General features: G+C 39.8%; 1 protein-coding gene across 3 annotated transcripts in view; it reads left to right on the forward strand.

Moving 5' to 3' along the window:
- Positions 1-1,299: 1,299 nt before the first annotated feature.
- LOC104941976 (galactosylgalactosylxylosylprotein 3-beta-glucuronosyltransferase 1) overlaps positions 1,300-12,611 on the forward strand; it is a 45,770-nt gene continuing 34,458 nt past the window's right edge. For all 3 annotated transcript variants that reach the window (XM_010767155.1, XM_010767156.1, XM_010767158.1), the window contains exon 1: positions 1,300-1,523. The gene's annotated coding sequence lies outside the window, so the exon portion shown is untranslated. The remainder of the gene's footprint in view (positions 1,524-12,611) is intronic.

Here is a 12,611-nt window from a genome sequence, read left to right on the forward strand (position 1 = left end):
TTATATACATCAGTTTTTAAACACATTGCAGAATACTCTGTTTAAAAGTAATCCGGTGTCAAGCTGTAGTGAACAAAATGGCAATAATTGAGCAGATAAGTCACTTTTATTCTTAGAAGTGTTACATTTTGGTCTGAGATTGATCATGCATACCAAAAGGAAAATCAAGGGTATGGGCGGATTTTTCAATTTCTGACAAAGAGACGCGAAGAAATAGAACTTCCTTCCTTTGCAGTCAGTCAGTGCTTCAGAAAGCTTCATCCCTTCTCTGCAGAGCATGTACAAATCCTGTGGCTCAGGTCTAAAAATCTGCAAGTAAGCTAGTTCTACAGGAGAGGTATTACCCATGGTTTTGAGATAATTACTTTGTTCCCTTATGAGAACCCTATTGAATTTAGATTAGGCCAATAACAACCCTGCGACACTGCGTGCCCTCTGCATCACATCTTGTCAATTGAGGCTGTTAATATGGCCGACCCTTGTCTCATTTCTCCTCTCATGGCATCAGCTGGTCCCCCTCTGCAACCTCAGCGGCTGCCCACAGGCGACTGCAGCCAACACTGTGGCAGATGAGGCAGACACACAGGAAGTCTCATCAATAATGCAGAGCGGTAGCTGGGGGAGAGGAATTGTGGTGGTGTGAGTGAGAAGTGAAGCTGGTGTGTTAGTGTTATTCCTTCCAAATGGACATTTTGAGAGGACAATCCCCAGAGGGCATGCGTAAGAGGCTATTATTAGCCTCTACGTTGAATAAATTGTCACGTGTTTGAAGAAAAATACACCCGGCCATATTTCTTCTTTGATGTTTTGTCATCATTTCCCCAAGGCACATAAGGAAATAAACAGATTATTAACAAAGGAAAAAATTGAAATATATACCTTATTCATTCGTTTTTTTTTAAAGGCCACCCAAATGTTTTTTTCATACTGTATGACGGATATGTGAAACACCCAAATAACTATGGAGCTACATGGGTGTAGTCCCAAACAACACACCCCTTTAAGGCAAAAACTAAAATATAATCCACTTCCTGTCTGTTAAGCAGCATGCAACTGTACCACATTAGAGTCCTCAGAGGAATAGGCACACATAATGATTAACTCCCCTGACAGCTGTCCAGATGCAAACAGAAATCCCGTCACACAGGCGCTGAGAATGACCAAGTGGCTGTTAGAGTACGGCAGCGTCTCCACCCAGCTGCCATCCTGCTCATTCCCTTTCTTCAATGCCCCTCATTGTATCGGGAAGAGGAGGCCCATTCTTACTCACATCTCTCGTGCTCTTGTTTCTCTAGGGGCCAGCCCTGAGGACGTGAAACTGTATGGAGAGTTTGGATGTCACCGGTGAGCCAGCTTCCCACTGCGTTTGACCGCCTTCAACTGCACACATCTCTGCTATCCAGGCGGCACCAATTAAGGCAGGCTTGAGACGAAGAGTGGTGACAGTATCCAAAGGCACAAGGAGCAAAGGAATACACTGGAGGAGGGGCCTGTGCGTGCTGCAGACGGGCAGAGGACTGTTTGTGAGTATCCTATTGTTCTCATTGTTGTGGGGGAACACATTTCTGCAGCACATTCCCATGCATTTAACTTCTTCCAGTACAGAAAATAAGATATAACCAGTATTACATCTAAATATCAATGCAAAGATATTGATTCCTGCCAGCTGCAGTTTTTCTTTATATATATTAGTCTTATCCACAGACTTCTACAATCTTACTTTACTGTGAAATACATTCAACATTAACTCACACGCTCAGGTATCTCTTCCTTTTTGCAAGGCAGCCCAAATTAAAGCACATCTAAAAGGTGTTGTTAAATGAATGCAAGTGATACTATACTTTGTCACTCGCTGTCTCACCATCCGTCTCACTCTATCATGGCTGTCTTCCTACTTTGTCTCTCGCTGCCTGTCCAATAGATGTTCCATTTTCACTAGGAAATCCAGGAGAGGAATTAGGTGAAAGACAGGAGCAAAATGATCTGACAGATCCACTTACCTCTGCTGCCTTCGATCCCCCCGGCTTCTGATATTATTAGAGGTTGATATATATACGGTGTATGTGGGCATAGAGCACAGGAGCAGAGGGGGAGAAGGTTGGGAGGTGAGGGAGACAGGAAGGGGAAGGTGTGAGAGCTCAAGAGCTGAAGCTGCTGATGACAAAGCCGAGGAAATAATCTTAAGGTGTGGAAGCAGCAAATGATGAGATATCGAGGCGAGGCAGAGAGAGAGAGAGAGAGAGAGAGAAGCTTGGCTGTTGAAATCGCTTGTAGGCTCTTTTGTTTCCTCTCTAACAAATAAAATATCATGAAATCTTATTGCCAAGCCTAGAGTATAGATGAATCTTAACTGTATACTCTCATATTGCCTTTTGCCCAGTGCAAACAAATGCGGCAGAAACAAAACCAGGTTAGCACAAAGATCTATAAAGCTTACATAAACCACAGTGCCCTGAGATCACACCACCGGTCGATAGCAATGCTTCACACCAAATATTACACTTTTGTATATTACACCAACTGCTCTTATAAAAGGAATAACAGTGCAAGAACCCATATAGTGATCTGAGATGTGCTTTAAAAAACAGTAACCATGTTTAAGCCATTATATGAATCTCATCTTCGGGTTAGCATTGTCGTTGGGAGTGTATGGAAAAGAAAAACAGAAGTTCTAGTCACTTAAGGTAATGCAATGCAATACCAAGAGGCCTGCAGTAAACCCTACGTTCGTAAGCTTTAAGTCAAGTTTTTGTAAATCCTTTTTTTAATTTTAAGATTGTGTCCTCAAACGCCCCAAATCCTAATACCTCTCTTCCACTGTTTGTAATGCTGTATTAGTGGGCTTTGTTGTCTTTCAACCATATTGCATTCCATCAAATGTTCATGTATGCAACGCCTCACTGTAGGAGGCTTCAGGGAAACTGTTTGCTTACGTTTGACTTCAACATGTGAGAAACGGCACAAATCCATCATCTCTACATGATCATAGTTTTATTTACAGTCTCCAACAAGCTTGGAGCGGATAGCATATGTTTTAGATAGTACACCCAACCTATTTAATTGGTGTGAGCTGAATTAGCACTGACTAATCAACGTAGCAGCCTCTCATCATAGATTTATAGACTGGCATGATTGCTGCCAGGGTGAAATTAACTCTTTCTGTCTGCAGGGAAATGTTGAAAATGCTTAGCTGAAACACACTGTCCCCGTAACACACACACACACACACACACACACACACACACACACACACACACACACACACACACACACACACACACACACACACACACACACACACACACACACACACACACTCACACACTCACGCACACACACATGTATATGCAGTTGAGACTTGTTCCTTCTGGCTGTCTCTGAAGAACTGTCACACATGCTGCGTCTCGGAGCACCAGGAGACCGGGGTTGACTTGAATTAAACTGAGAGGATGTCCTTTCCAGATCTGCGGAGGGCCACAGAGACACATCCGCCCCCAGAGAGAGCCAGTCAAAAAGACAGAGGGAAACCGAGGCATGAATGTAGGAAGGGAGGACAAAGAAGAGAGGTTGGAGATGGGGTGGAGAGGAGGAGGAAGTTAATAAAACAGAGGCAGGGAGAAATTGTCTGTGATGGGAGATAAGGTGAGAGAAGATGAGGATACTAGAGGAAGGGGAGATACACTTGTGTGTGGGGGTGTGTGTGTGATGGTGACAGAATTTGACAGTTAGAGAGAGAAAGCTCAGAGAAGCTAAAGCCATCACCAGACACACCTATACATCCTTTTTTTCCCTCTGCTCTGGCGAACTCACTAAAAACACATTCTGTATATTTAAATTGATTAGCAGTTCAAGTCATTCGATGGTCCAGCATCCTTAAATAGGCAAATGTGCTGCTTGAGCTTGTCATAGCATTATTTGACATGTTTTGGTCATATAAAACAAGACATTTAATGACTTTTGGGGAAATCAAATTGTGATTGCGGTCATTTTCACAAATTAGGTTTTTTTGACCCAACAATTACAAGTCAAGAAAATAATCAAGAATACGCTTCAACAACCCTGTTATTGTTCATTTAAAAGATGTGGGTGGAATATAAATGTATACTATTGATTTAGGTTTTTAAATGAGTTATTATAATGTATCACCCACGCGCTCCATATTTTAGTTTGATCACTTTGGGTGTCTATATGGTTTTAAGTTCAAAATCCATGGGATATTGCACTTTATATACAATTCTTAACATATGGGTCATATAAGGATGGTGCAGCATACAGATGAATCTCCCGTACATACAGTAGTTACAGTATATTGTTCCAGCGTGTAGGAAGTGATGCATACACAGAAAAAACTGCAGTGTAGAACAGATTACAGTAGTGTGTGTCCTGACCTGAGGCTGCGGAGCACATTCAGAATAAACCATCGTTTTCTATGTCCCACCCCTGGGACCGCATTGTTATTAACAACAAGCATTTCCCATTCACTTCTAGCAACCTATGTCCTCCCTTTCCCTGCGTGATAAACCAAGTTTTTCACACTACAAGAGCACTAACTATTTAGTAAGAAAATGCCTTCACACCAAAAGCATCTATTGTATTTTCTAGTTATGCCTGCAGACTACAGTAAGCAATCCTTGAACGTATTGCCTGGTGTTCAGCTTGGTGATGTCAGCACTTTACTCTTAATACAGGGAAGACACTGCTCTTTATTGTCACATCATTACATCTGGAGCTCTTCAGAACATTTCCTTTATCCTCTGTTGCACAATTTCTTTGTACAGTAATGACACAAACCTGCTGTGCAGAAGTCCTACAGGCGACATTTTCTCATTTCAATTCCAGGGCATTAACTGTTGAATTATTCTAAGATTAATGAAGAATTTCCAAGCATGTCGCACAATCATTGTGTGTGATTACTTACACGAAATGAGCAGTTCAAAGATAATATCGCACACATTTGGTGGTTTTAGGAAGTGCTTACTGTAAATGCATCAATGTTTACTTTGTTTTCCCGCCTACACCACATTACTTTTGTCCCCATGGCATTTTTCTATCAAATTCATTCTCACAAGCCAAGCGAGCAAAGAAATGGCTGACCTAAAAACTTGTGCTGAAAAAGTGGCTGCCATGAAAAAGCTTTGTGGATCAGTTTTTGTGCTTTGTAGGTTATATGTTGTATTCCACCCATAGACCGTATTCCTAAATGCTATTTAAAACACAGAAGCACCATTGAGCCTGTAATTAACCTACCACTAATTAATAACTTGTGAATTAATCATTGATTTCCATTGAGAAAATACAGAAAATATGTACGAAAACGTTGTTATTGTAGATGCTTCAGACAAGAACTGCTTACAACAGCTCTGAACTGGGGTGTAAAATCTAGATCAATGTGTGCAAGGACACATATTTCTCAGACATAATGTCATATTGTAAGGTCTGCACGAGTAAGAAAATGTTGTGCCATGATGCAACTGTTTGCAATTTCATTGTTATCATGAAAAATGTCTCTTAACGTTTCCCAATTCAACGGTGAATTATTCAGTGCATAGCAACCTGGTTTTGGAGAGTAAACCATTCGCAGAGGAGTCGTATGGCACGTTAACTGTAACAAACGAGAGGCATGCTGAATGCCAAATCATGGTGAGACAACAAGCCTCTTTTAGCAAACAAAGGATAAATTGAGCACAGTAGATCACTAAAAGTTCAGCATTTGAACAACTCCATTCCAGCCAAACCAACATGACCCAAATAAGTCTTTCAGTCTCCAAGACATGGGGCATTTATCTAGGAGCCAGCTGGCTGCAGCTCTTTATGGTACCTGCACACAGTGAGCTCCTGCAAGATTAGATAACTAGGACTCTAAAACTGAGCGAGCTCCTGGGGAATTGTGAAAGTTGGCATGGAGTTGTCTGATGAAACCCACACACATACAGGCACCATGCAGCCATGAGTGCACACACAAAACAGTAGCAAGGGGAAAAAATCGGCTTCAACTTGCACAAACTGGGAGGCTTTTAAAGAAGTTAAATCACCCTGAAGCCCATCAGACCACATCAGTGTGAGTGTGTGTGCGTGTGTCATTAGATAGCCCAAGGCCAAACTAACCAGCAGCAGTCAACAGCACAACCCCTAGACCTCCTCTGTCTCCATCGGGATGCTAAAAAGAGATACAGCAACATCGTCTCGCCCTGCAGATACACAGCCCTGCTGAACCGCTCCGAGGCCATCTTATTGCTCTAACCCATAATACGGCCACTTTGTATGGTGTTTAGTCTTTGGGAGAAGGAACAAGGTATTCTTTATTCCATATTAGCAGAGCTTTGTGTTTTAAATTGTTGCAATTGTTTAAATCTGCAAAAACGCTTAATCTGGTGGGTGGAAACTGGACCAAACACAAAATGAGAGGAGCAGGTTTTCACTTTTGCCTCGAAGCGGCTCATTTAAGTAACTATTTAAATTAGGCATTGCATTTACAAACGGCCAAGCCACTTTCCAGGTTAACTCTGATTTAAGACCAGTGTTTCCATGGTAACAATCAGTGACACCTGCTGAACAGAGCACCAAATGGCAAAAGAGAAAAACTTAGCTCATCATTTATGGTTTGCTAACATAATGTGGAGCAAGCAATGAGATTCAATGAGAAACTTTCACCTGAAGGACAATCAAACATTTTTAGCAGGAGGCATAGAAGATTGCTTGATCAGCCATGTTTTTTTTAATTAAAAGTCTAGATTTACCCAGCACTTATTCAAAAAGTAATCCTACTTAAGAACTAAACAGATTGTGTGCAAGGGATGACATTATTGTTTGACTATTCTGAATATCAGTTAGATTTATTTCTTTAAAAATATATTGTTTCATGAATTGAAGAATAAATTCAAGTCATACTATCACCGCAATTGTTCCTTTTGTATTTAATTTATTTAACAAAAGCCCAGATGTCCTTTAGTTTAGGACAATGACAGAACATAATGAGCTTGAAAGTTGTGTCTTGCTAAGATGGTTGCTTTGCCGGACCCTAAATTGTATAAGCTCAGGGTTTGTATACAATCTTGACATCTTTATCCAGTTTTTGTCAAATTCACATGGAAACCTCTGTGGATTGTTTGTGGATGCACAAGCAAAGAAACAAAGAATCAGATCAATAGATGATACTTGTTCTCTGATTGCATCATAGAACAGGATCAAAGCAGCGAGGGTGATAATGAACAGCGGCATGTGAATATTTGCACACCGTGACAAAACAAACTTGCACACACGTTGTGGATTATAGATGGCTTTTGATTATAGACAGAGACACACACGAGTAAAATGCGGGGAGAAGCTGTTCGAAGCCGCTTCCTCATGTTGAATTACCATCTGCAATAAGGGGATATATTTTTAAGACTGCCATGAGCTCTCAGTTCTTCCCCGACTCATGCTGGATTACAACCAATGTGTCAGTCTGAATTGGATAAAGAAGCTAATCAATAACGAGTCGGTGAAAACCCTCTGCAATACTCAACAAGAGATAGTTCCATAATGCAACAGCGTTAGAGAGAGAAAGGTCATTTCTCTGGCCACTGGCATCTCTAAATGCTCACCACAAATTGAGCATGAGCCAGGCAAGGAAAACACATCCTATTGAATCACATTCAAACATTTCCATTGGAAGACATGACGATGTTCTTGTTGAATAGCTGTCACCAGAACTGTGTCTCTTTTCCTTGAATGATTTATCACATTTGGGATCATATTTCTTTTTTGCCACCAAATTAATTCTAGTACATTCTGTTAAAATGACTGATAGCCCCGGAAAGCAGAGGCTTGTTGTTCAGCTTGAAGCTTAAACCATCAATCAAACTATTCAGAAACACATTGAAAATATAACCAATCGCTGCCAAACCTGCCGGGCCTATGATGAGGAACATAATTCAAGTAAATATTTGACACTGTAGCATGATCGCAGCTAGATGAATGGTTGTGTTAAGCCAATGACCTTTCCTCTTCGCTAATGTCTACTCCATCCATCCATCCTAGAAATCCCTGTGCTCTGTTAAAGGTGAAAATGCCAGAGGGGTCAGTCAAACTTCGGTGATACATTCATCAAACTCATGATGACGTTTCACCTCCAAGGGGCGGTAAAAACATGTCAGTTATTTTAGTTACCAACCGAGAAATGTAATTAAGATCAACATTTCAGTACTGTAGCGGTGATAAATGCTTTGTGAAAGAATTAGCCTATAATTTAGGCTGTGCTAATTATGAAAATTAATTTTCCAGATTGAGATGTTATTCGAATACGCAGGCATTGATCGTAAAAACTGAACCAGTAATATTGTGCTTTGCATGAAAAGCTTTATATGAGAAGTCACTGTATCATAATGATCTGGTTTCTTTGAGTTGAAGGCAAAAATAGCCTTTGATTTGTGCAATCAGCAGTAAGCACTGCAAAAAGACACATGCTAAATAGAGTGTTTGAATGCACCTCTGATTATAAATTATTGTAGCTCAGTCCTATTCATAACCTCCCTTCTATCTTTGTTATTGTCCAACCCTCGCTAGAATTTACAGCTAGCCTAATTGGAGCCATTTCCACATATAATGTTTTAGCCCCAAAGGAGTTCATTATAGATACAAGGTCCACCCACCTCAGCTATTTTTCAGCCTCTCATACATCTAAGGGTTCTATGGATCATGAAGTGACGGATACAGTAGGGTTTCCCTCAGCCTCTACAGGCCATTGATCATCATTAGGAGGGAGGAAATGCATGCTGGCTTTCCTGTGTGTGTGTGTGTGTGTGTGTGTGTGTCGTTCGTTGTGAGGACAGGACTGGGCACTGCAGAAATGACTCACCTCTTTCGTGTGTCAAAAATAAACTAAAGGGAACATTATAACGACTGTTCACATTGTTGCTGGAAAATAACAATATAGGACACTGGCTGAGACAAAGCTGGGTCACACACACGGAAAAAGCTAAGTCCTGTTTGCTAAAAAGGGATCATTTCAAAAATGTTATCGTCAAAAGGACATTCACATGAGTGGCATTGATCTAAACAGCTTAAATTGTGCAGGCAAATTAGCACATTTACCAACGTTAGCACTATAAGCATGTCAGCATTGTAACCGTGAGCATGTTAGCATTTAGATCAAGCATAACCTCATTCTTTAATTTAGTAAATGTTCCCTCTTGAAGGTATTCTGATGATCTTGTTAGATTAGAAGGTTTTGTATGATAGTAAAATATGTGTTAGGTTTGTCCTACACTTGTCTTTTGGTTTTGGTCTATTTGAAGTCATCGGTATGATTACAATTAGTACTATTACTCACTTTGTTTTCCCTGATGCGTAAACAGAATCCCTGAAGCTGGAAATCGCCAGTGGATTTGGTGACAGCGTTGGCGTCAGTCACCACCGTGCTCTTTATCCTCGCAAAGTCCTTTCTCCGTTGAGTCACTGACACCTCTGTAATGTAGCATCAGCAGACACACAGTCGCTGTGTCAACACTGTTCTGTCGGTGTCATCTTTCTTTGCCCCCGGGAACTCTGACTGCGACTTTGCATTCCCGCATACAGGCAAAGGACAAATAATAATAGTAAGTGATAAGCAACGATTTGAAAGGCCAGCAAAGAGTGGATTATCAAGGCTCAGGTTGAAATGTCAAAAGGTGCCTTGTTTTAACATTGAGCTGGAAGCCGCTTACTTGCTCCTTCATTAGGCCTGCATTCAACATCATCACTCGTTTGACATTTTACCAGAGATCTTTAAATGTCAGTGCTTTTATGGTGGTATTTAAGAAATGCCATTTGTGTGAAAATGGTGCATAGGTGCTAAACAGTTTGTGATATATAATTTGAAAATATATATACGGGGAATATGTGAACTTTCTAATAATTATGTTAATAAACAGTACAATGGCATAATATTGTTTTAGTTTGATGATGTATTTTTCTCATCAGGAGGAAACATGCATTAGTTGCTTTCGCATTCCTATTTAGTTTACAGCTTGTGGAATTTAATGAGTCAACACATGTAAAGTGTTGAAGGCTTTTTAGTTATCAATGTGTTCATGCATGAAATACACTACATAAGGCGTATGCAAATGGAATGGCTCACACATGCAGTAAGCACGGGAAATAATAATAATAATAATGTTACATCCACTAATTACATAAGCTATTAAATGAGTCTCCCCCACAAATTAGCTGTCTCCTGGGGGCCGTGTTTTACTGGCAGGTTCAAAGCTAATGACAGCATGTCAGAGGGAAATAACATATACCAACCCTCAATAATTATGTTATTAAGAAAACACCAGAGATGGACATGAGCAACTTGCAGCTGCGTTGAATCAATAATTATTATGTGCCAAGTTCATCTGCCTCAGCATCAGAGGTATCCTTAAAACCTCTACTTAGCCTGGGTACGGTTCTGCTGAGCACACATGGCAGCACTTCCTGATTCAAATCCACCCATGCAACTGCTGCACACAACGGCACACACTTAACGCCATGTAGCCAGCCAGATGTCTAATTTCTCATACTGAGACAATGAGACAATGACTGTTAATGTATTTAAAGAAGTGCTGTCAATAGATCAAAATATTTAATCGGATTATTCACAATAAAATGATGTGATTAATCTGATTAATCACACATTTAAAAGAAACATATTTACTTGTAGTTTTGTTTTTGTGCGGTTGGCAAAACAAATGCAGGTATCAAGAAATACAATAATAAAAATCTTGATCTCTAACTGCTTTTAGCAAAAAATCTTGATCTCTAACTGCTTTTAGCATTGTATTCTTCCTTTTCACTTTAGTTTTTCTGAGCAAAAAGGTCTAATGTCTAATCTAGTGCTTAGTAGCCTATTGCCCAAAACATCGATAATAAATTATATTAAATCAATCTCTGCATTGTTAATAAGATGCGTTAACGCGTTAACTTTGACAGCCCTAATTTAAAGAGATATTATGTTCAGCTGTCTTTCCAGTCAAACAGCTAACAACTTAGCTAACCTAGGGAGCTAACGCTAACAAACCGTTGTTGTTGTCCATGCCTTTGTCAGATGTATGGACGTTATCTCAATCACCAATCCAGCCTCAAATTATGTCAACATTCCTAGATGGCTTAGCTTGTATTCTAGATATTTCTATTTATGTTCTGTATGCTGGGAAGGAGGTCTTCTCTGAATCTAAATATGGTCCCAAAGCTTTTTTCCCTTGTATGTCTTGTGGCTTTTGGTGTCATTTATACCATCATTCTTCACTTTCAAATTTCGATTTCCTCTTCTTCGTTGAGGATACAATTAATACAAATATTTTTTCTGGTTAATGAAATTCAGTTTGTTTTATTGTGAAACAATCGTTAAAAGCGCTAGTGATCCTTTGTCAAACAAGCAGTTTGTTTCCTTGCTAATGACTCTCCTTAAGGAAATTCTTCACGTCTAGTTTTCATCTCTATTTACACCAATTATTTCCCATCACAAACAAAACCAGTCATTGTGTTGAATCAAATCCCGCAGGTTTAATTAACGATGATCAGTTTCATAATCATATATATTTTCCCTCCAGAAGGGCATGTAATTGGGGGACTTTAAGCTGGAGAATCTTTCATCTATGAAATCCATGGTCTAACCCTCATTAAGGCCCTCGGAGCTCAGCAGAGCTGGCGTGTTGAAGTCTGAAAGCGAAAAGGTGCATTAGAGAATCAAACTCCCACTCAGGAAGCATCCTTTAATTAGCTAATGAATCTGGGAGCTTCCTCTGCCAACCTTTGACCTTCTGCTGGGCATAATAAGCCTGTTCACAGTGTGAGGCATGTCGGATGTGGTTGAAATCAATGCCCTGTACACAAAACAAGATTTAAATGAGATAAAAGCTGTGCTTTCCCTTTATTGTTGGAAACAGTTGAAGTTTACATTCATCAATTGTCTTCAAAGGTTGTAATAGATTGATTCATTTCCATCCAAAGCCTCCGCTTAATGATTTATATGGTTTGCTATATTGATGTCGCATAAAGGATCCAATGGTTTTTTCTAATTAACAGTACAGCCAAACCCCTAATGGCAACAGTTAGAAAACATCTATACAATGAAAATGCTTTTTATTTTCTTGTTGCTGAAGGGCAAATGAATCATAAAAAGGGCTTTGGTGAGTCAAATGTAAATATATGTGTTTATAAGCAGCCTTTTTTCTAATTTGTTATTTATAATAACAGTATTTAAAGCAATACATTTGAAATTCTGTCACATAAGCTTATTTGCATTTCTCTACGGTAAATATAAAAACGCCAGTAGCCAGTTAGCATACCCCAGCATAAAAACAAAAATATGCCTACCAGCACCTCTAAAGCTAATTAAACCTGCAGAGTGGAGACCCTGTGGCAGTGAGAGTGATTACACAAACATTTTTGACACTTATGATGTATAGTATGCTAGGTGAGTTTACCACATTTTCTCTACCCCTAAACATGTAAATATGGGGACGTACTTATTTAAGGTTTTAAGAAAATAACAATAGCCTGTCCAAGAGCAGTAATGCAACATCTTGTACGAACTATTAGTCCCTTCTCTTCTTTCTGCGCTCTCAGACGAGTAGGCATAATATTGTATATTTAAGTTTATGTTGAGAGCA

The sequence above is a fragment of the Notothenia coriiceps genome, unplaced genomic scaffold, assembly GCF_000735185.1.
Source record: "Notothenia coriiceps isolate Sejong01 unplaced genomic scaffold, NC01 NC01_scaffold00004073, whole genome shotgun sequence".
Taxonomy (NCBI): Eukaryota; Metazoa; Chordata; class Actinopteri; order Perciformes; family Nototheniidae; genus Notothenia; species Notothenia coriiceps.